Source organism: Lepidochelys olivacea, assembly GCF_965140295.1.
Source record: "Lepidochelys olivacea isolate rLepOli2 genome assembly, chromosome: 1".
In the NCBI taxonomy this organism is placed as follows: Eukaryota; Metazoa; Chordata; order Testudines; family Cheloniidae; genus Lepidochelys; species Lepidochelys olivacea.
The window spans coordinates 342,931,954-342,955,012 of NC_140411.1; positions in this window are offsets into that span (position 1 = coordinate 342,931,954).

Sequence of the window (23,059 nt, forward strand, 5' to 3'; positions counted from 1 at the left end):
TGATGCTGTATGTAGGGAGAAATTCCATCCCATCCCCTGAAAGGGGACCTGATTACACCCTAAAACATATTTGAATTCCATTATCTTACCATTCATTAGCTACAAGTACCATTAATGAGCACACAGGCTCGTTCACCTGCCCATCTACCAATGTGATATATGCCATCATGCGCCAGCAATGCCCCTCTGCCATGGTCACTGTAAAAGAATAAATGGACACAAATCAGATGTCAAGAATTATAACATTCAAAAACCAGTCGGAGAACACTTCAACCTCCCTGGACACTCAATTACAGACTTAAAGTTGCAATTCTTCAACAAAGAAACTTCAAAAACAGACTCCAAAGAGAGACTGCTAAATCGGAATTAATTTGCAAACTGGATACAATTAACTTAGGCTTGAATAAAGATTGGGAGTGGATGGGTCATTACACAAAATAAAACTATTTCCCCATGTTTATTTCCCCCCCCCCATCCCCCACCGTGCCTCAGACATTCTTGTCAACTGCTGGAAATGGTCCACCTTGATTATCACTACAGAAGGTTCCCCCTCACCCCTGCCACTCTCCTGATGGTAATAGCTCACCTTAAGTGATCACTCTCGTTACAGTATGTATGGTAACACCCATTGTTTCATGTTCTCCGTGTATATAAATCTCCCCATTGTATTTTCCACAGTATGCATCCAATAAAGTGAGCTGTAGCTCACGAAAACTTATGCTCAAATAAATTTGTTAGTCTCTAAGGTGCCACAAGTCCTCCTGTTCTTGTTATTAATGAGCATATTATTCAGTCTCTTTATTAACCTAGCAGCAGTATTTGATGCAATGACCACCTGATGCAGCTGTCTGATTCTGCGTGCCTGGTTGTTGTTGTTTATTACTATTATTATTATTTTGTAACTGAGAAAAATCCTAGACTAATACAGTGAGGGAAATAGAAATATGGCAAGGAAAAGATTTAGCACATCAGCCATACAAGCAAAGACAAGTTTTGCAAAGAGGCTGAGCTATACTGGACTTACAGAAAAATGAAAGCACAGGGATCTAGCTTGCTAGCTAAATATTTTTAACACGTTCTCTACTCGTGTTTCTGAGATATGTTTGAGTTGGAAACAGTACAGAGAAGGGCAACAAAAATGATTAGGAGTATGGACCAGCTTTCATCTGAGGAGAGATTAATAAGACTGGGACTGTTCAGCTTAGACAAGAGATGACAAAGGGGGGATCTGATAGGAGTCTATAAAATCATGACTGGTGTGGAGCAAATGAAAAAGGAAGTGCTATTTACCCCCTCACATAACAGAGGAACTAGGGGTCACCCAATGAAATTAATAGGCAGCAGGTTTAAAACTCACAGAAGGAAGTACTTCTGTACACAATGCACAGTCAATCTGTGGAACTTGTTACCAGAGGATGTTGTGAAGGCCAAAAGTATAACTAGGTTTAAAAAAAATTAGATACATTCATGGAGCACAGGTCCATCAATGGCTATTAACCAAGATGGTCAGGGATGCAACCTAATGCTCTGGGGTTTCCCTAAACCTCTGACAGCAAGAAGCTGGGACTGGACAATAGGGGATGGATCACTTGATAATTCCCCTGTTCTGTTAATTCTCTCTAAAGCACCTGACACTGGCTACTGTCGGCAGACAGGATACTGGGCTAGATGGACCATTGGTCTGACCCAGTATGGCTGTTCTTATGTTCTTATGAGTCCAGGGATCAAGTCTTAGAACTCGATACTGTAAATGCCCCATGTGTAAAATTGCTTTTTACCCCAGTGGGAACTCCATATGCTGAGAGACACAAGACTGGGCTCTTAGTGAGAAATTTTGTTTTCTAAAGCTTGTAAGAATATATAGAATGGTCAACTATGAAAGCCATTGCTGCCATTCAGCCTAGGAATTGATCCAATGCCCTGTGGCATCAATGGAAAAATTCCCATTGGCTTCAGTGTGCCAGGCCTATGGTGATCATATTGTTTTTATAGATCTCTCTGGCTATTATATCCTACAGTCACCATATGTACCCTTGAATATTTGGTTAAAATATTTACAACAGTATTGAGGAGGACTATTCCCATTTTCACTTGCAGTAGCTAACAACTCTGCATAGGATCATGTGGCCTATACTGCTATTAACCTGTGAATTTCATGTCATGAGTGAGTTGTTTCTTGCTCTGTGTTGAAATAGCAGTAATAGTAATTCCAAATAGTTGTCTAGGCCTAATATTTGCTAGTATAAACCAGGCCCCCTAATCAGTCTTGCCCATTAAACCATCTTAGAGCATTTTGCACAAGAGTTGCCATATTTCCTGGCCAAATTCCAGCTTGGGTACTTTACACTCTGACCTACCTAAATTCTCCTTGTAGTTTCAGTGAGGAAAGTTGTTGCACTCTTCACTTCCTGGGGTCTGTCATGCCTGAGGATACAAAATGACCTCCACGGTCCACTCCACAAGTGTCTGCATTCAAAGGTCCTATTTCTGGTCCATTTCAGAAGTACCTACCTGGTGAGTACTCATGAATGTTTTGGGATCCTTCTGGATAATTGTATATGGTGTCTATATTATTGTTAGCCTCTGATGAAGTTTTAAGTGCTTTGCATGTATGCAAATTCATTTTAAAAGGTTTGCATGAGGGCCATTTTATCAATAATTCATTATTCGTGGCTGTGCAAGGGCAGATGAAGCATCATCATACTAGAGACCTGGATTTAGGAGTTCAGGACCAGGCTTGGGGAGATCAGAGGCAACTCAGCTGGAGAGGTAGAGTCTGCTAATACAGCTACTTTTCAGGTCCCCTGACCTATCACTTCAGGAAGCAGCACTAAGTTATCTATTATAATTTGTGCTGTAGATAAGCATAGGTAAACACTGGAAGCCTACCGGTCTGTCTGCAACGCACGTCCTCTCCACCAGCCAAGACAGCAAAGTCCCACATCTAGATATCTAATCCATCTCTGTCACTGCACTGCTGAGTCAGCTTGCCATACATGCTTCATCACTAGAGCAAATGTTCGTTGTGTAACACTTTCAATAACATTTGGAAAATGATCAAAACAATTATAACATCATTAGAGATCATTGTGCCTGAACTTGCCCTCCTGACTGAGGACCGGGTCCCATGAATGGAATTTTGCTTGAATATGGACAGCTGGATCCAGCCCATTCTTTGTAAATACCTGACGCAGCTCAGCTCTCTTCCATCCTTGTTTACATTAGTGTCTGTTTTTGATCCCGTCTGAACATTTCTGAAGTGGATAAAATCTGCCAACCTAAGCACAGCATGCCAAATTCAGAATAGGGTAACCAACGCCAAGTGACTGACGTGCTGATTTTGAAAGCTATTTCAGTATTGCTGTGCTCAGTGTCACAATGCCTAGCTGACGTAGGAGCCTAAATCTCATTTTCAAGAGGGATTTAGGCCCTCCTCTATTCAAACACCTGCAATATGCAAACTCCAAACTGCACTGACAACCAGTTCCACCAGCCATGCGCAGAACTTACACTGGTAATTTCCATGCATGGCGATGAGGCTGGGATCAAGGCCTCATGTCGTCAGACTGCCCAAGTGGGGTTGTCCTGCCGCATGCCTAGTTTTTCTTCTTTTATTTAAGCTATTACCTTTCGGAAAACTGGTGAGTCATTGCGCTTTGTAACAATTCATATTACACCGCAGCTTTCCTTCCAGGGTATGTGCTGGAGGTGTTGTTTGATTTAGTTTGGTTCGGTTTGGGGTTCTCTCGCATGAGATGGAGGTTGCAAAAAAAAATGGAACTACTACATCTAAATCAATAAGAACTGTCGGAAAATTCCCAGTAACTTGCCATCCTACAACCAAAGTTGCCTGGGGTAAATGTAAGTCACACTCTGCCATTTAATGAAAATGCTAATGATTTCTCATTTGGAATATATTTTAGCTTTTAGTTTGAAAAAGATGCATCTCTCCTCCAATCAGTTCCACACCTTTTTTCTGCACACCCCTCAAGGGCAGAATTTAAAAATGATCACCCGGCTCTACCCAAAAGGAAAAAGGAACAGAAAGCACACCTTCTGCTGTATATTGGGGGGGATGGTGTGGGGGGGACGGACCATAACAATGAACCCGTTTGTGTATGATATGAATCAGTATAAAGTCAATGTGGTTGCATTGATTTGCACCATGCAAGGTTCTGGCCTGCAATGTGCAAGTCTCTTGTTACCAGTTTCTGGAGCTCCCTTCCTGAAGAATTAAAAGAAGAAATGAGAAAGAGAAAAGGAGAAAGTCAATATTTCCAAAATGGAACAGCCTGTCTGTCCAGCCTTGTCAAAATTACTTAAAGGCTGTCATTTTAGCACTTCATACTTCCTCCTTCTCCCTAGACACGCTGTGCTGGTGTTTCACTTGTAACAATAAGTGAATTCAATAGCATGTCGACAGATTTGCATGCTCTGGCTCCCCAGCTTTTGACTCCTTTGTTGTATTTGTATATGTCTACGCCTGTAACAACAACCAATAGTTTAAAAATAAAAGGAACTTCCAAACTGGTTTCAAAAGCAAACAACCATGCTTAGAGCCAGTGTGCTTGAAACTGCTAGACAACTGGGTTGAGGGTGCAGACACGTGAAAGGGGATTTAGAAGACAAACACCTTTCCCTGAAACAAGAGCTGTCCAGAGGGAAGGAAAGAAACATATGCGCTTTGGATGGAGTGGATTTCTTGTAATGCTCAAAAGTGCATCCTCAGACTCAGTGTTGTTTTAACCAAGTTACTAATTCTGTAGCATTTTCCTTATGCACTAGATTTTAGATTAGCCTAGCATGAGTTGCTAAAAAGCTTTGACTTAAAAGAAACTTCTGACTGGAAAATCGTATACAATCAAGGCCTGTCTTCATCTGGTGTAAACTGGCATAACTCCATTGATCACAATGGAGCAATGCTGACTTCTACCCGCTGAAGATCTAAACTGTGGGTTCTCAGCATGGGGGCACCAACTCCCAGAGGGTTTGTGATCAGGTCCAAGTGGGTCACAACCATTTTCCCTTTCTTCTGATTAAATGGAAGTAGGCTTGCAGAGCTATGGGAAGGGAGTCGTGAATTTTTTTCTCTCAATAAGGGCTCACAGTATGGAAAAAGTTCAGAACCATTGATCCAGCCCAACATGCTTGTTCTCTTCTCTAGTGTCTCCTGATTGGCAAACTGAGGCATAGAAGCACTTGGCCACGGACACATAAGTCAGCAATGGAGCTGCAATAGCACCCAGAAATCTTGATTTCAAGTCCCCTGCTCTAGCCACCGGGCTATCTTGTTTCCCACTAAACAAACTCTCCCTTTAGATTAGTTTAGGACATTGGTCCCACATATTGATGGGCTGAAATTGGCCAAGAGCTTCCAAGAGCAGAGTACAAAGTCACACCACCCTCTACAAGGCCACATACAGTAGCTGGGCCACCATCATAGCACACTATTGATGGTAATGAATATGCAGTAGATGATCAAAGCACAGTGGAGGAGATCTCCATCCCATGTAGGCCAGAAGCACTCCGGGGGCCATCATCATACTTTGTACTCTCATGTGGTCTTGCTTATTCTATGCCAGCACTCTGCAAACAGGCATTGCCAGGCTCTGGATCATGATGGCTGCAACCAGCTTTTCCAATACATACCTTTCTATGGACTAAGAAGCTGCACCTTACCTAAGGATAAGAACTAGCTGATTTACCTTCTCAGCTTTTACCTGTGCCAGCCTCTTTCCCTTACAGTCAGGGTTTGTATTTCCCATGAACAGTCACTATATGCAAAGCCTCCTCTTTGGCTTTCATCCACATAAGGAACATCAAGCACCATGCACATTACTGAGATGTGGTATCTGTCTGCAGCTATGTGCCTACCTCTTGAAGCAAGTGCAACAGTTATGTATGGGTTCCATCCACTTGAGCTGACAATGGGATGGATCTTGTCTCTAACGCCATTTTTGTCACAAGTTTGTATTCTCACAATGCATGTTTGTTGTATGTTCTACCCATTTGAGACTCATGTCTCAAATGACTGGAGTTCTCTGGAGCTAGAGAGGGGAGTTAACCAAAACCCTGTATTCAAACACTTTGAATGTTAGGGGAGTTCAGATCTGGATCTGGACTTGAACTTCACAGTGTTGGCCCATTTCTGCCAGGAACCCAGAATAATATATAGTGTTACCTGTCATTTTGCCATCAACAAGAGCCCAGGGGCTCCATGTAATCATGGAAATAGTTGTTGAGGCTCTCGTGTTTTGGCATTGGCATACCAAGCAGCTCGAGTGATCCAGTGTGGCACCACCATGGTAGGCTTCTCTCAGTAAGGGGCTCCCACACTTGAAACATTCTGAGGCCATCCATTTGAGGTGCCTGGTGACTGAACACCTGTGACCCCAAAGAGGAACTAACAAGGATTCCAGGCCTGAATTCCTTACTCAGTCTTCACTCAATCCCTAATGAAGCAAAGTTCCTATTTAACATCCACTGAACGTGCAGCAGCAGTCAAAAAAAGCTAACTGAATGTTGGGAACCATTAGGAAAGGGATAGATCATAAGGCAGAAAATATGCTGCTGTATAAATGATTGATGCTCCCACACCTTGAATACTGTGTGCAGTTACGGTTGCGCCATCTCAAAAAAGAGATATTAGAATTGGAAAAGGGACAGAGAAGGGCAACAAAAATTATTAGGGGTATGGAACCGCTTCTGTATGAGGAGAGATTTAAAAGACTGGGACTGTTGAGCTTGGAAAAGAGACGACTAAGGGGGGATATGACAGAGGTCTATAAAATCACGACTGGTGTGGAGAAAGTAAATAAGGAAGTACTGTTTACCCCTTCACATAACACACAAACCTGGGGTCACCCAATGAAATTAGTAGGTTTTGAACAAAAGGAATTATTTCTTCACGCAATGCACAGTCAGCCTGTAGAACTTGTTGCTAGGGGATGTTGTGAAGGCCAAAAGTATAACTGGGTTCAAAAAAGAATTAGATAAGTTCATGGAGGTTAGGTCCTTCAATGACTATTAGCCAAGATGATCAGGGGTGCAACCCCATGCTCTCAGTGTCTCCAAACCTCTGACTGCTAGCAGGATTGGACAACAGGGGATAGATCACTCATTAATTGCCCAGTTCTGTTCATTCCCTCTTGAAGCATCTGACTCTGGCCACTGTGGGAAGACAGGATACTGGGCTAGATGGACCACTGGTCTGACCCAGTATGGTGATTCTTACGTTGACTTCAGCAGGAATTTTGCCTAGATAAAGACTGGAAGCCCAGGTCTGCATCCCTTAAATCAGCTGAGTAATGCCTTGCTCCATGAGCAGCCCTACTGATTTGGGTTAAATCTTCTTATAAGGTGATGATGAAGATGATTTATCAATACAGCTCTGGGGCCCATACAAACACATTGGATGAAATAAATGGGATTACTGGTTTGCAGAAGGAGAGGCAACTCATCCTGGGGAACTATGGCAAAAATTGGTCTTTAGGATTTGGTCCAACGTGCCTTCATAACATCTCATGACATCTCATGATCTTTCACTTGTGTAACCCTTGTCCTCCCATTGTTTGTCCTTTTTTCTTGCTGGGTTTGTCTCATTTAAACTCCAAACTCCTCGGGGCAGGGGCCTGTCACATAATTTGCTTGTAAAAGACCTGACACACCTACAAAGCTGTATTAATAATGAGCAACAGTATTAAGCAACCTGCAAGCAGATTTGACCCACCGTGAGAGATGTGTTAGGCAAGCACTGTGCATATGACCACAGTGAGCACTCGTGCATGGAATCAAGAGATTTCAGACGTGTTTGTCTTAGGTGGGAGACCAACCAGCATATGTCCCAGGAATTCTCTTGTGGCTACATGCCTGTTTGTTCTGGGGAAGTGTCTATGTAATTCACCTCTTGTTTGGATTAACTTCTAACAATAAACTAATAGTTTTTCCCCCCCTTTTGTTACCAGTCTCTGGAACTCCCTCTCCAAGGAATTGGAAGGAGGGGGGGGGAAATCTAGAGTGTCCATGAGTGTCCACCTCACACCTGGCATAGTCTTTTACACAAGTGTGTGTAAAACACTACCATCCTGATCTGCATTCATCTTGCACAAGTAAAAATGACCACAGAAGGAGAAAAGCAGTGAAGAATCAGGCACCATACCTTGAACCTGTCTGACCAAAACCACATTGGCTTCCTCTGCCACCATGCAAGTGTAACACCAACAGACCCCGGTCGTCAGCGGGCAGGACCGAACCAGGGAACCTCTGGAGCTTAGTGCATGAGCCTCTACTGCATGAGCTAAAAGCTAACTGCCTGTTAGCTAAATCTGTAGAGCAGACTCATTTTATCTCTCTCTCTCTCTAAGTGGTCTTGGTGCCACTAGATGGGACAGAACAGCGCACCCAGAAGGTGTGTGGATTACACAAGGATTATTTGAGGGGCCTGCTCAGGTCAGGTTTAATAATCCACATTTATTTGCCTTTCCATTTCTCCAAAGGAGCCAACTGCAATAAAAATAGGGCCAGTACAATTTTCCTCACCCGACTTGACTCTCTGCTAAATAGGTCAGGGCGTGGAACCAGATTGCCAAACCTTTTTGCCTATCACAAAGGGCGTGAAAACGTATTTTGCTGGAAAGCACCTCCAAAAAAACAAACTAAAACGCCCTCTCACACTGTGTGATTCTTCGGACATCTCGCAGTCTAAGGAAGAGGGAATCCCTTATGGAGATACAGCGATAGTCACCAAAAAAAGATTTCCTGGGAATAAAACTGAAGCCTATTAAAAAAAATCTTTATGTTAAAATATTCCACATGATCCTCTGGTGGGCGGTCCTCCCCACCTATGGAACGACTGTAAGTAGGGACAATCTGTCAAGGCAGAATGAGAACTATTACAGGTACTTACCAAGCAACCAAAAAAAAATAAAATAAAAGGACAGAATCAACACACCCCATTAAAAAAAAAAAATTCAAAATGGTAAAGAGGGAGGTGAAGAGGAGTTTCAGTGCATAAAAAATTCATGTCGATTGCAGAGTAAATTCTAACAAAACATGGCAAGGTCTTTCAAGCACCCCTGGGAATTACACTGCAGTTCTGGGGGCACATAAAGACTCGTGTACCATCTAGCTGGGCAGGTTTCACATGCTGTTATTTGATGAGAAAAGGCACACTAACCACAACACATTGCTCCTACCTCCTCCTCCCACCCCTGACTTGTTTATGTGTTTCATCCACCTCTTGTGCGTTGTTGTTAATTCAGGCCTTGCTCCTGTAATCCGATGCATGCGGCTGGACCTTTAGTCCCACAAGGCATGCCATTCAACTTGGAGAGGTCGGTGTGGGTCACCCTGCAGGACCCTTAAATTGTGAATTTTTTAGGACAAGGACTTTTCCCTTACATTGGCTCTTATCCTTGACTGGGGTGTCTAGGTACTACTGTGATAAATATAGTGGATCTGATCTCACAGGTACAGACAAATCCATGTATTGCCAGTTGCAGTAAGTGAGTATTATTAAATAATAACAATTCTGTATTGCAGTTGTGCTTCAGAGCCCCCGCCCTAAACCAGGACTCCACTGTGCTGGGAGCTGTACAAACACGGAACAATATGGGTTTATAGACTCTTTTCACGGGGTGAAGAGCAGGATGGGTGCTTAGAGAAAGGAAGTGGAGGCCCGTGCTTCCGGCTTTTTATCCAAGCTCTAGCCACACCAATCTGCAGTTTGACTTTGAACAAGTCATATAACCTGTTTCTGCCTCACTTTTTTGTAATCGATCCATGAAATGGGTTTCAACCCATTTTCCTCACAGGAGTGGTTGCAAAGCTATATTAATATGAGCTAGCCATGCATTTGCAGATGAATCTAACTATCCAGATAATTATACCACACTCATCACTGTAGTAGCTGAACACTTAGGTACCTATAATAAAAGAGTACTCTGAGAACAAAGCTTTGCACTTGTTGTTCTTTGTTCACTGTATAATAATATATTTGTGGTGGGTTGCATGAAAGTGAGAGTTTCGCTGGGTGTGACGTGAAGGAGTGCCTGGGTACTGCTAGGCAATGCACTAAAGCAGTGATTTCTTGTATTTCCCTGAATCAGGACTCTACATTTTTACCAAGTGTTAATTACGTCTTCCCTGGGCAACCAACTCTTCCCTCCAGCCCCTGCCAGCGGGGCCGGCTCTAGGTTTTTTGCTGCCCCAAGCAAAACATTTGCCGCCCCAAGCTCCGAGAGCGCAACTGCTCAAGCAAAACAAAAAAAAAAAGGGCGGCTGGAATGCCCCCCCGGAATCGTGCCTCCCCAAGCTTGTGCTTGCTTTGCTGGTGCCTAGAGTCGGTCCTGCCTGCCTGCTTTCCACACATAAACCCTCTACAAGCTGACACAAGCTCCTATCACTTCTTATTATAATCTATCTGCAAGATCTGCACTCCTACTTTTCATGTTCAAAAAACGAGGTAGGAAAGCAACCATGCAAATCAGTGGAACTATCCTATGCCTACAAATCAGGCCCAGGATGTTTGGAATTAGACATCCCACGTTACAGACGTTGACTAAGCAACAGTGAACCCTGTATTCCGAAGGCTACCTATTCCCCTCAGCCTGCAGACGAATTCCTACTCACCCCATTGTGACTGAAGCCAGGAACAGGCCCTGACTCTTCCTGCTATGATTTCAGCTCTGTAGTTGCAGAGAGGGTTTACTTCAGATTTTAAAAGGGGGAAATGATCATGAAACAACAGCCTCCATTCTGGCTTTTGTTGCAAGTGGTGCCATCAGAGAATAGTATGGAGTCCCACCCTGGCTGGGGGTTGGATTAGGTGGCCTCCTAGATCTATTATCCATGAGAACGGGAACATGATCAGATGAATCAAAGAATCTTAGGGCATATATACACTTACCGGGTATCGACGCTGTGGCGATCGATGCACTGGGGGGTCGATTTAGCGGGTCTAAAGAAGGCCTACTAAATCGACCGCAGATCACTCTCCTGTCAACTCCGGTACTCCACCGGAATGAGAAGAGTAAGGGAAGTCGACTGGAGAGCGTCTCTCGTTGACATAACGTGGTTTAGACACCCCAGTAAGTCGACCTAAGCTACGTCGACTCCAGCTACATTATTCACATAGCTGGAGTTGCATAACTTAGATCGATTTACCCCCGTAGTGTAGACAAGGCCTCTGAGATGGGAAAAGACCTTTTAGGTGAACTAGTCCGGTGGCTCTCAAGTTTCCAGACTACTATACCCCTTTCAGGAGTCCGATTTGTCTTGCATACCTCTAGGTTTCACCTCACTTAAACTATTTGTTTACAAAATCATACTATTACTGAAAAATTGCTTATTTTCTCATTTTTACCATATAATTATAAAATAATATAAATATTGTACTTACATTTCAGTGTATAGTATATAGAGCAGTATAAACATGTCATTGTCTGTATGAAATTTTAGTTTGAACTGACTTAGCTAGTGATTTTTATGTACCCTGTTGTAAAACTAGGCAAATATCTAGATGAGTTCATGTATCCCCTGGAATACCTCTGCATGAGAAACCTCTGAACTAGTCCATCACCCTGCCAATGTAGGATTGTTCACTGCAGTACACTTCCTAGTATACTGTCCACTCCTGTTTCAAATATGCCAAGTGGTTGTGTTTCCAAAACTTCCCTGCAAAGATTTTTTTCTCAGCCCAGTAGGTCTCATTGGTAGGAAGATTTTGCTGATATATTGTTTAATCTTGGCCTTAATTTTGCCTGATCAACCCTACTTTGTACCCATCACCATGGCAAGGGTGTGTGGTATCCCTTTACTCCTGGTTTTATACTTTGTGCCACCCTAAATAATCCCTTCTCCTTGCTATTTACAGAGTCAAATATCTGTAGATTATTATCATGTCTCTCCCTACCATCAGTTGTGTCTTGGCCAAGCTAGATGTATTTAGCTCTTTTTCATCTTTCCTGATAAGTCATTCCCTCCAATCCCATCTTACTGTTGTGTAACTCTGAGTGTTAGAGGCACCCCTGGGCGCAGGCTGCAGAAGCTATGACTCTTGACAGCCTTACTTATACAGCTTTAGTTCAAGAAGGTGAAGAAGCAGATGCTTCTCATGCTGAAGGTCCCCCTGGTTCAGTCCAGAGATGATGGTTGTCATAACTGTTCTTGTCTGAGCTGTCTTTCTGTGTGTCCCAGATAACTGTGGGAGGAGACAGGATGGGCATGAGTGAGAGGCAACATTCCAAGTTTTGTGGCGGCAATTTAGCAAAACTGGGAGCTCAAAAATCCCTACAAATCAGTGGGTGCCAAGTCAGAGAAGCCTGTATGACACCCTCTGTTACTGCCATACCTGGAGCAAACATTTTGGATTAATCAAGCCTTCAAAATTTGATCTATGCCATAATCAGATCTATTCAATGGCTTGCAGACTTCTGGAGTTCTTTTCTTGAATGCCTCAAGAAGGCCTCAGTGTGGGCTGGGTTTTCATGGAATTTTCAGAGCAGATGTGTATCACGTCCAAGCCTCCTGTGCATTCTGGATACTGAGTTCTCCAAATGGGCACAGCAAGGGCATGGTTAGGGGGCTGTATGCTCTATGAGCACTCACTGGTTCCTGCATGCTCAAAGGGGTGCTTCTGCCTTAGCCATATCAGAGTGCAACTAAGCAAGGAAGCGACTGAGCTGGCTATGCATTGGTTGAGCTGGCCACACCCCCAGGAATCCTACTCTAAACACCTAAACATACAAGAAAGTATAGGTGGGACAGAGATTCAGTCAGCCAGTAGGAGCAAGCAGTGGCTAAAGTGTTGGGCGGGGGGGCAAAGCAGAGGGCAAGAGAGATGCAGAGAACAGGACGGGGCAGACAGAGGATATTTGAGGGGGGTGCAGCAAGAGTATTGCAATTCAGGGGGACAGGTGCTGCTTAACAACTGTGTGAGGGAGGTACATCACAAGATAAATGCCAAAAAGGAGGAGGGCAAAACTGGCCCTGAATCAAGATTAAGAAATCATCCAGATCACATCAAACAGGGTCCATGGACCAAGGACATTCCATGAGGCATAGGTTATCCAGAGGTATAGGCCATCAAGGACTTCTTTGGTGAGCTAATTGGGGAGCTGGAGGAGATATCATACAAAAGTCACACCCTCTGAGTCCCTGTCAGGGTCATCAGAGCACTGGGTATTTAGGCACTGCTCGTCTTTTCGAAAGGTGTAACACACTGGCATCAATCAGTCTGCTTATCCTGACCGCTTCAAGGCTTATCTCAACATCAAGGTGATGAGAGCAATGCAGTGTCATCTCATCTATGTAAAGAAACAAACAATTGAATAGGCTACTTTCCCTCAGCGGTAGACATAGCATATTGGACACATATAATCCTGAGGTGGAAAACACTGCCTATGAAATGGAAAAGATGCATGCTCTACGAACACGTCTTTGTGAGAGGTCAGAACATGGTTGTGAATTCATCTGCATATGATAATGAATCATTTACATACACTTATGAGAGGTTTATAATGGGAGATTAAAAGGAAAATCAAATAGAGATCAAGAGAAGAATGAGACCCGGTTGTATGATGTCACCAATTTTATTCAACATTTATAGCGAGTGATTAAATTAATCAAAGAAGCAAAAGAAGGTATTAAGATGAATGGAAAATGGGTGAATAACGTTCTCTGGGCAGATAACACAGTGCTGTTGGCTGATTCAGAAGAAGGTCTGATGAAGTTAGTGGAGATTATATATGAATATGATGAGGACTATGGTCTAGAGTTGAATGTGGACAAGACAAAACTATGGTAGGATGCAAGGATTCTGGGAAAACATGCAAGATTCAAACGAATGACACACCCATACAGCAAGTAAGAAATTATTGCTACTTTGGAAGCATCATTATAGAAGATGGAAGATAGGATACTGAAGTCAGCACCAGAATAGCAAGAGTGAGAGACACATTCTGGAAGAATAAACATATTATGAGAAGGGAAATAAATCTGAAGACTAAATTTGACTTTGTAAAAGCTTACATTTGGTCTGTGTTAAATTAGGTCTGGAAATATGGACATTTAAACAATAAATTATAAAGAAACTACAGTCCTTTGAATTATGGTGTTACAGAAGATTTCTGAAAATATCATGGCTAGATCATGTGACCAACTAAAAGGTATTGGAAATTTTTGGAAATCAACAAACACTATTAGAGATTGTATGAAAAGAAAGATTTGATTTGCAGGATACATTTTAAGAGGTTCAGTGGGAAATGCATGTTGACTGGCACTGGAAGGGAAGGTTGACAGAAGAAGAACAAATGACAGGAAAAGAAGATCTTTGATGGATCCTGGGTGGATTTAAAAAACTATTCATCCTCTAAGAGATTAGCAGAGGACCATAGAGAATGGGCTACCATAGTTGCAAACCTCCAGTAATGGAGATGCCACATAAGAAGAAAAGAGAGGTTTGGGAGTGGACCCACACAGCACTGTACACAAGAAGAATTTGTATAGTCCCCTTCTGCAGAGCAATCAGGCAACAGTTCAGATCAGCCCTGTAAAGAGAGCCAAGGTCAAATTAGTCCTCACTGCGTATCCCAAATGGTGATTGGGCGGTTGGCAGTCTAGCAATTGCCAATGGCTGAGCAGCCTGCCCAGCAGATGAAATATATCAGCCGAGTGTTTGGGGCTCATTAACCTTCTCAATGACTGTACATTTTCACCATACAGATTGTTGGCAGGGCAGGTGTGTGCAGTCCAACAGGGAAGGGTCTTGCTCAGCTTTCCATAACAGATTGTGGATGTTTGCCCCAGAGGAGATGTGGGGGTTTGCCATGTAACTCACATGTAGTTGATGATTTAGAGGTTACCATGAGCCTCCATTGTTTTTGTAGCAAGACACCCCAGACAACACATCCCATCCACTTCTGCTCTACTCTATATAGGTTCTTATATGGCACTGATCACCTTGCTACGTGAGCACCTTCCAGTTGTGCCATAAGCAACATGACTAAAGACTTGAAGAACTCCTTGGAGTTTGAAAGCTTGTACCTTCCACCAACAGAAGCTGGTCCAGTAAACGATATTACCTTACCCACCCTGTCTCTCTCATGACTAATATCTATCATATATGGTGGCATCACTTAGCCAGAGGCCAGAAGCCAGCAAGCCAAAGAAAAGAAGCAACAGTGGTATACTCTGCTCACAAAGTCTCCATTTTTGGTTGGTTTGCATGTAGAGAATGAGAAGGCCTTGTCGCTCCCCAGCTATTCCCCTGGCCTCTCCCATTGTAACATTGGCTTGTCGTCACTGTCATCTAACTTGACTGTTAAAATACAATCAAGTTTATTAAGGAAGACAAATGTAAAGTTCTACTGTCCCAACCCATCACACGCCTGCTAGTGTGGCTGTGGGCTATCAAAGATTTAATATGGTGCCCTTATGCTGGTACAGCTCAGGGGGAAATGCTTTAACAGAACAGGATTCAGAGTCTTAAGGCAAGGCAAATATTATTGCGCTTCCCCATCAAGCAGCTTCCCCTCCGTCAGAGCAACCACTTTGGGACTTTCATCGTGGCGTGCTCTTGGCATTTATTGTTTTAGAGCTTTTTCATGTAGAGAAATTATTATTTTTGTTCTTGCTCTGAGATCACGCCATATTGGTAGCTAAATAAATCACATTTGTGGAGAAAATAGCCAGTTCTTCAGGGGAGTGGGGAGGGGAAGCAAATGCTTTAGCAAAATGCACATTTTATCCAACACCTGATCCTGGGTAGTCCAGCTACATACTCCACCTAGAAAATCCACTCAGCTGATTAGCTAGCTAGCTAGATGGATGGATGTGCATTGTGGTGGATTCTCACCAGCCCCAGAGAGTTTAACAAACAGTCACTCTGGTGGCTTGGCCTTCCAACTGTGGCCCAAATCCCACAGCTCTACATGTCACCAAGCCATTGTCTGGTGGTCCAGGAAGCCCTGACCACCACAGAAAGAGTGGGGTGCAGGTGGAGGGGAGGGAAGGGTTCTAGAGAAAATGTAGGAGTACTTATAAGAGCAGTAGATCAGAATTTACTCATCTACTCCCAAAGTCTTTAGTCCTGTTTCCCCCACAGGTTCTCTTATCTTTCAGGCAAGTTCAAAGTTTGTTAGGCAAGCAGGCAAGCACCAACCTGTGCCCAGTTCTCCACAAACTCAGTACCATTTTTCCACAAGGTGATTGCTTCTTTCCTCCTACCCCTTTCTGAGGCTGGTTTTCCCCTTGGCATTCCTTCACCTTATCGGTATTCTTGGGTTTTGCCTCACCTCCTCTTTCTCTGGAAAGAGCTGGGTCTGGCCTATGTAGACCCCAAGCCCCTCCCAGTCCCAGCATGCCTCTGAGAGGAGTATTTAATTGGAGACAGCTGCTCGGGGGGTTGATTGTTTTGTTTCTTTTTCTCCCCATGTGACAGTTCACCCTGTCACAACTGAATTGTCTCTTTAGACTGACCTCATACTTGGTAAGACAACTCACATCTTTTCATGTATTTATACATGCTCCTGTGTTTTCCACTCCATGCATCTGATGAAGTGGGTTCTAGCCCATGAAAGCTTATGCCCAAATAAATGTGTTAGTCTCTAAGGTGCCACAAGGACTCCTCGTTGTTTTTGTTGTTACAAACTAACACAGCTACCCCTCTGAAACCAGCCAAACCCAAGTCCCTGTTTGCTGCGAGGGCAGCCGTGCTTTTCTGAAGTGTGACTGTCTCTTGCCCAGGTGAGTCAGAATTCCCTCTTCCAGGAGCCCTTCACCCCTAAACCGCTGCCTGAGAGCAAATGAAGTTCTGCCAAACCAGTGGTTAAAGTGGACTGAAGCAGAAGGCGGAGCTGTGGAGGAACCATAGGTGCCAACTCCATGGGGGGGAGCACCCAGGGGGAAAAAATAGTGGGTGCCCAGCACCCACCGGCAGCCTTTCCCCTCCCCTCCAGCGCCTCCCTCCCTCCAGCAGCCCTGCCGATCAGCTCCTCCCCCTCCCTCCCAGCGCCTCCTGCCCTCCGCCATCAGCTGTTCAGGAAGGGAAGGAGCGGGGGCAGGAAGAGGCAGGGAGGGGGCGGGAAGAGTCAGGGCAGGGGCTTGGGGGAAGGTCTGGAGTGGAGGCAGGGCCAGGGGTGGAGCAGGGGTGGAGCACCCCCCAGAAACGGAGGAAGTCTGTGCCTCTGGGTGGAACACTGCTCACTGAAGCTGGAGGGAGGCCCCCAGCCCACTTCCTTTTACTTTTTGACTTAAATGTTTTCCAATAGCCACCACAAAGGGAGAGGGGAGGAGATGGGGCCATGACCCCACCCACCCTGGTCTGTGCACCCACCAGGAAAGCAAGCCAAACACAGACTGTGAAGGATGCTGGGCCATCCTAGTAGATGGTGCAGAGGGTTCTCCTTGGACCCTATGGTGCTTCCCAGATGCACAGTCCCATCTGGAGCATCCCCTGGGACAAGGTGGCTCCACGCAATCTCCCAAATGCAAAGTCATGCCTGAATGGCACAGATAAGCCCTCGTTTCATCAAGACAAACTCCAACTGATGCCAATAGGTATTTTCCCTGAGCAAGGTCTGAATGGAGAGGACTTCTGGATCGGACCCATGCTGCTTACTGGTTTCTCCAGTAGCAGAAAGCTGCATTCAGTGGCACACTTTAAGGGGTGTTTTTGTTTCTCGTAGTTCTGTTCACTTAGCAAATTAGCACAGTGTCATCTTATGTAAGTAAGAGATCCAATTTCCTTGTGTACATTGAAACTTTTCCTCTGTCTTCACTAGCTACTATGCACTACTTTTCCTATTGGACTGGGTTTTCGTTATTTGCTGCAAGCTTTTGAAGTTACTATATGTATGTACTGGCCAGTAAGCCACATGTATATCAAATATGTGTATGTTTTACTACATATGGAGATCAAAGCATGGCTTTTTCAGATGACTTTTGTTTCAGGATAAGGAAAACAACAAAGCAAGAAAGAACATATATAAAGTCTGTGTGACAGAGAAGAGAGAGCACACAGTGACTCAGCCCTTAACAATCTGCATCTGCTCTGAAACACAAAATAGCAGCTGCTTCACAGTTTTCTCTAAAGAGAGACAAGATGTCTCTGAAGTTTAAAGGTGCTGTATGTAGAAAGGAGAACGACAGCATTTCCTTTCAGTTACAGATGCATATGCCACAAAGCCTGCTTTTTTGTGGGTCAGTCTAGTATACCAATTATAAAAACAACAAGGAGTCCAGTGGCACCTTAAAGACTAACAGATTTATTTGAGCATATGCTTTCATGGGTAAAAACCCCACTTGTTGTTGTTGTGGATACAGACTAACATGGCTACTCCCTGATACTTATACCAATTACAGTAACTCATTTACAGCACCAACAGAAGAGCTGGTGGTCCAGGGCTGAGCAACTGAGCAAGAGAGAAACAATATGAGGAGGAGAAGAAACAGTGATGACTCAAGGCAGCAAGGAAGTGAGAGCAGAGTAGGAGGAGGAGAACGGTTGTGGACAGTTACTCCGAACTCCTGAAATCAAGGCACTGAGACCAGGTAGTAATATACAGAATTAGGTGCCTTCTTGATGCCTCTTCCCAGCTTCAGTATTCTGATAGCCCTGACTAAAGTCTCAGTATGCACTGAGTTCAATGTCAAACCTGGAGCGGACTGTCCAAGGCAGCTTCTTATGTTTGTTCCAAAGTCCTGGTAAGAGATAGAGAGGGAATGTCTGCCGGATGTTACAGGGAAATCAACTTACAGGTGACTCCTTTGTATTCAGTTCATTTCCACATTGCTAAATTAGGGGTTCACTTATTTACAAGTATGTATCTAAGGATTTTAAATGTACCAACACCAGGAGAGCTGAACACTCTATCAGACACTACTGTAGGGATAGCCACTAAGTCGACAGGTAAATAGATAGACACACCCTGGAATGAAGGATTTACAACAAGGTGCATTTGGCTGAGTGCATGCCAGATCGGACACATCACACGTTCAAGGTGGAACACAGGACATCAGACTGTAAGGGACCTCCTGGGTCATCCAGTGCAGCTAGCGTAGGCAACCCCATCATATAATCCTATTTATAAACTTATCTCGCTCCATCTTAAATCTAAAACTTAAAACTGCCTGTCTTTAAATAAAGTGAAGTAGCTTGACTGCATTGTGGACTCCCTAATGGTTACAGGAATTTATGTCGGTAAGGGCCCAATCCTGCCAGAGGCTGAGAACCCTTAACTCAATTCAAGTCAATAGGAGCTGAGAGCCCTCAGGATCAGTCCCTAGAACTACATCTGGAAGGATTGGCTGGGAATCAATGCAAGTATCCATAGAGGAAGGAAGGTAAGCGAATTATGACTTACCTCAGTCATATCATACCATGACTCAAGATGTATTTAAATAATAAATAAGCAGTAAGATTCCTTCTGTCAACACATTTCAATTTAGCACTTCAGTTTTGGCAAACAGCTTCATAAAAAAGCTTCTTACAATACCCCAGATGGTGTGAACACAGCTAACTCATGGTCACTCTTCTGGATCCAAGAACACCCTTGCCAACTTAACCTGGGAAATACTTCATGTAATTTGTTTAAACCTTGAGACTCTTGGGAGGTTTGTCTATCCTTGATTTTTATTTAAAGCAACTATACCGTGCTTCTGTGCTGCACTAAATCCGTGTCAAAGTGCCTTTTTGTAAAGCCAACACCATATGCCAACATCATTTTTAACAAAGACAGCTTTATAGGAAGCATAGAGTTTCGGAGGAGAAACAGTGCAAATAGGTGGCTGTCACGCTCCTGGTAAATATATTGCTTTATTTGATTTCTCCTCCCCCTCCAGTCCCAGTTTATGGGTCTGATCCTGGTCTAATTAAAGTGAGTGGTAAAACTCTCATTGATTTCAATGAGAGCAGAGTGTTTGCCAGCTCACTTAGGTTCAGAGAAGTACCTGAACATTCAAGTTAGAGAGGGCTCAAGCTTCAAAATTCAGCTGCAGATGTGGCTCCAGATTTCATTTTGGGTGGGTTAGGAGCAAAGATTTTATTTTGGCTTCTTATAGAGAGAAGAGTCATTTGCAAAATTTGGATCCAGACCTAGGTTCAGATTTCTAACGCCCTTAAAGTTCAGGGGCATTTGGATCAAGGGCCATAGGTCAAGCCCCTTCTCTAGTTCAGACATTTCTCAAGACCTTATCTCCAGCTCCAAATATTCTGGAGTCTGCAAAAGTGTGTGGGAAACCTTACTAGGCCAGGCTGTCCTTGCGGTATTTCTGCACTTCTTGCTTGCTGTCCTAGCTGGAAGCAGGAAATGCTTGTGTGGGAGGAGTGTAAATGAAAACGTTAATATACTTTACAAAACCTCAAAGTAGTTTTGGTTCAAGGAAGGGAGGGGGGGAAGCAAAACTTTGGTTTGGTTCTTTTTGCATATCCAGGATCATTCTTCTTTCTTGGCAGTGATCTTTTGTGTCTGCGGATGCATACCCCTTATGAAAGAGCCTAGCTTGACAACCTTGGAGACTGGAGCCAGTTAGAATGAAACTCAATAAAGACAAATGCAAAGTACTCCACTGAGGAAGAAACAAGCAATTGCACGCATACAAAATGGGAAATGACTGCCTAGGAAGGAGTACTGTGGAATGGGATCTGGGGGTCATAGTGGATCACAAGCTAAATATGAGTCAACAGTGTAACGCTGTTGCAAAAAAAGCAGACATCATTCTGGAATGTATTAGCAGGAGCGTTGTAAGGAAAACACGAGAAGTAATTCTTCCGCTGTACTCCACGCTGATTAGGCCTCAGTTGGAGTATTGTGTCCAGTTCTGGGCACCACATTTCAGGAAAAAATGTGGACAAATTGGAGGACATCCAGAGGAGAGCAACAAAAATGATTAAAGGTCTAGAAAACCTGACCTATGAGGAAAGACTGAAAAAACTGGGTTTGTTTAGTCTGGAGAAGAGAAGACTGAGAAGGGACATCATAACAGTTTTCAACTACATAAAAGGTTGTTACAAGGAGGATGGAGAAAAATTGTTCTTGTTAACCTCTGAGAGTAGGATGAGAAGCAATAGACTTAAATTGCAGCAAGGGAGGTTTAAGTTGGACATTAGGAAAAACTTCCTAAGCACTGGAACAAATTGCCTAGGAAGGTTGTGGAATCTCCATCATGAGGGTGGGGGGTTTAAGAGCAGATTAGACAAACACCTGTCAAGGATCAGCTAGATAATGCTTAGTTCTGCCTTGAGTGCAGGGGACTGGACCAGAAGACCTCTGAAGGTTCCTTCCAGTTCTATGATTCTATGAATCATAGAATATCAGAGTTGGAAGGGACCTCAGGAGGTCATCTAGTCCAACCCCCTGCTCAAAGCAGGACCAGTCCCCAATGTTTGCCCTGGATCCCTAAATGGCCACCTCAAGGATTGAACTCACAACCCTGGGTTTAGCAGGCCAATGCTCAAACCACTGAGCTATCCCTCCCCCCGTATCCTAAGTATGATTCTACTTAGTCAAAGCAAACGCAGCATCACTGCAAATTTCCCCATACTGTCCTGCCAATGCGTTTCAATCCTCTAGGGGTGAGATAGCACCAAGTCCCCATGCCCTTTCGATCTTTGACCTTTTTCTGAGCTTGTCAGAAATTAGTATCTGGGAAGCAGTGCTGACTAGGAGTTCTGCGTTTTATCCCCACCTCTGCTACTGTACAACCTTGCGCAAAACACCTAGGCCCAAACCCTCAAAGGTATTTAAGCTTTGAACCTCCTTTGACTTCAGTAGGTGTTAGGCACCTAAATACCGTTGAGAACCTGGGCCATAATCTCCCTCTGCCTAAATTTGCCCATTTGAAGATAACACCTACCTACCTCCAAGTGATGTTGTCATGCTTAACTAATATTAACACCTTAGTGCATTAATGTGCTTTGCGACTTCCAGATGAAAGCTGCTATAGCTTTGCAACATATCTGTGGTAGAGAGTTTTTTATGATGAGTCCTCCAGAGAGAGACCACCAATGCCGATTTCACATAGGCCTCAGAACAACAACTAGATGAGAAGCAATATTGGTTGTTTGTTACCATAGGCTGGATTTAAATCAGGGACCCCAGGAGTGGTTCCCAAGCAGGTCTCAGCGCAGCTAGGCCGCACCATCTGCTAGCAGAGGAACAGCATCCTCTCACAGCCTCGGCCGCACGCCTTCAGTGGCCAGCAGCAGGTCACAAACCCCACATGGAGGACACAGGAGCAGTGCCATGAGATCAGGAAGTGGCAGGGGTCTCAGCATGCAGGGTGGCAGGCCAGATAAAATGATCTGGCAGGCTGGATGTAGGCTCTGCGACACCAGTGGCCCATCCCTTTCTTTTGGTCTGGTGGTTGGGGGGCCCCTGTGAGAGGGGGAGCCCTCTGCAAGTGCACTGAGTGCATATTGGTTAATCTGGGCCTACCTACTCACCCACAGGTTTCAAAGAAGACTGTTAAGATGGAGTGTTCATTTGCGTAGTGCCAACCTGCATACGAGGTACCAGGAGAGTCGTGTTAACAGAGGGGAGCCCCAAGAGGGGCTCATGGCATGAAAAAGTTTGGGAACCACTAGGTAAGAGACTTTATAGCCTTTGGCCAGTTATCTAAGCCATCCAGCCTCTGCACCTCACAGGGGTTATTTGGATGTTCTGCCAGGTAGGATATCACTGAAGTCAGTGTTTTGACTTTGTCCCTTAGTAAAGAAAAAATAAACTATGTGTAACATTTATTTTAAGCTTCCCTTTGGAGCTTTAGGGTCAAATTCTACCTGTTGCTGCCAATGGCTACATACCACTAAAAGCAGGGCCAGCCACAGACGATGCTGGACGCCTGGATACCACCTTCTGTCACTCACAGAAAGACCTCCTCACAGGGCCACCATAATGTCCCTTGCGCACCACTCACCAAACAAAGCACTACAGAAATTCACAAGAGTGCTCCAAAACACAGCACATTACAACAGTGAATAGAGCACTGGACAGGGGCATGCGAGACCTGGGGTTTATTCCCAGCTCTGCCCTTGGTTTGCTGGGTGACCTTTTGGCAAGTC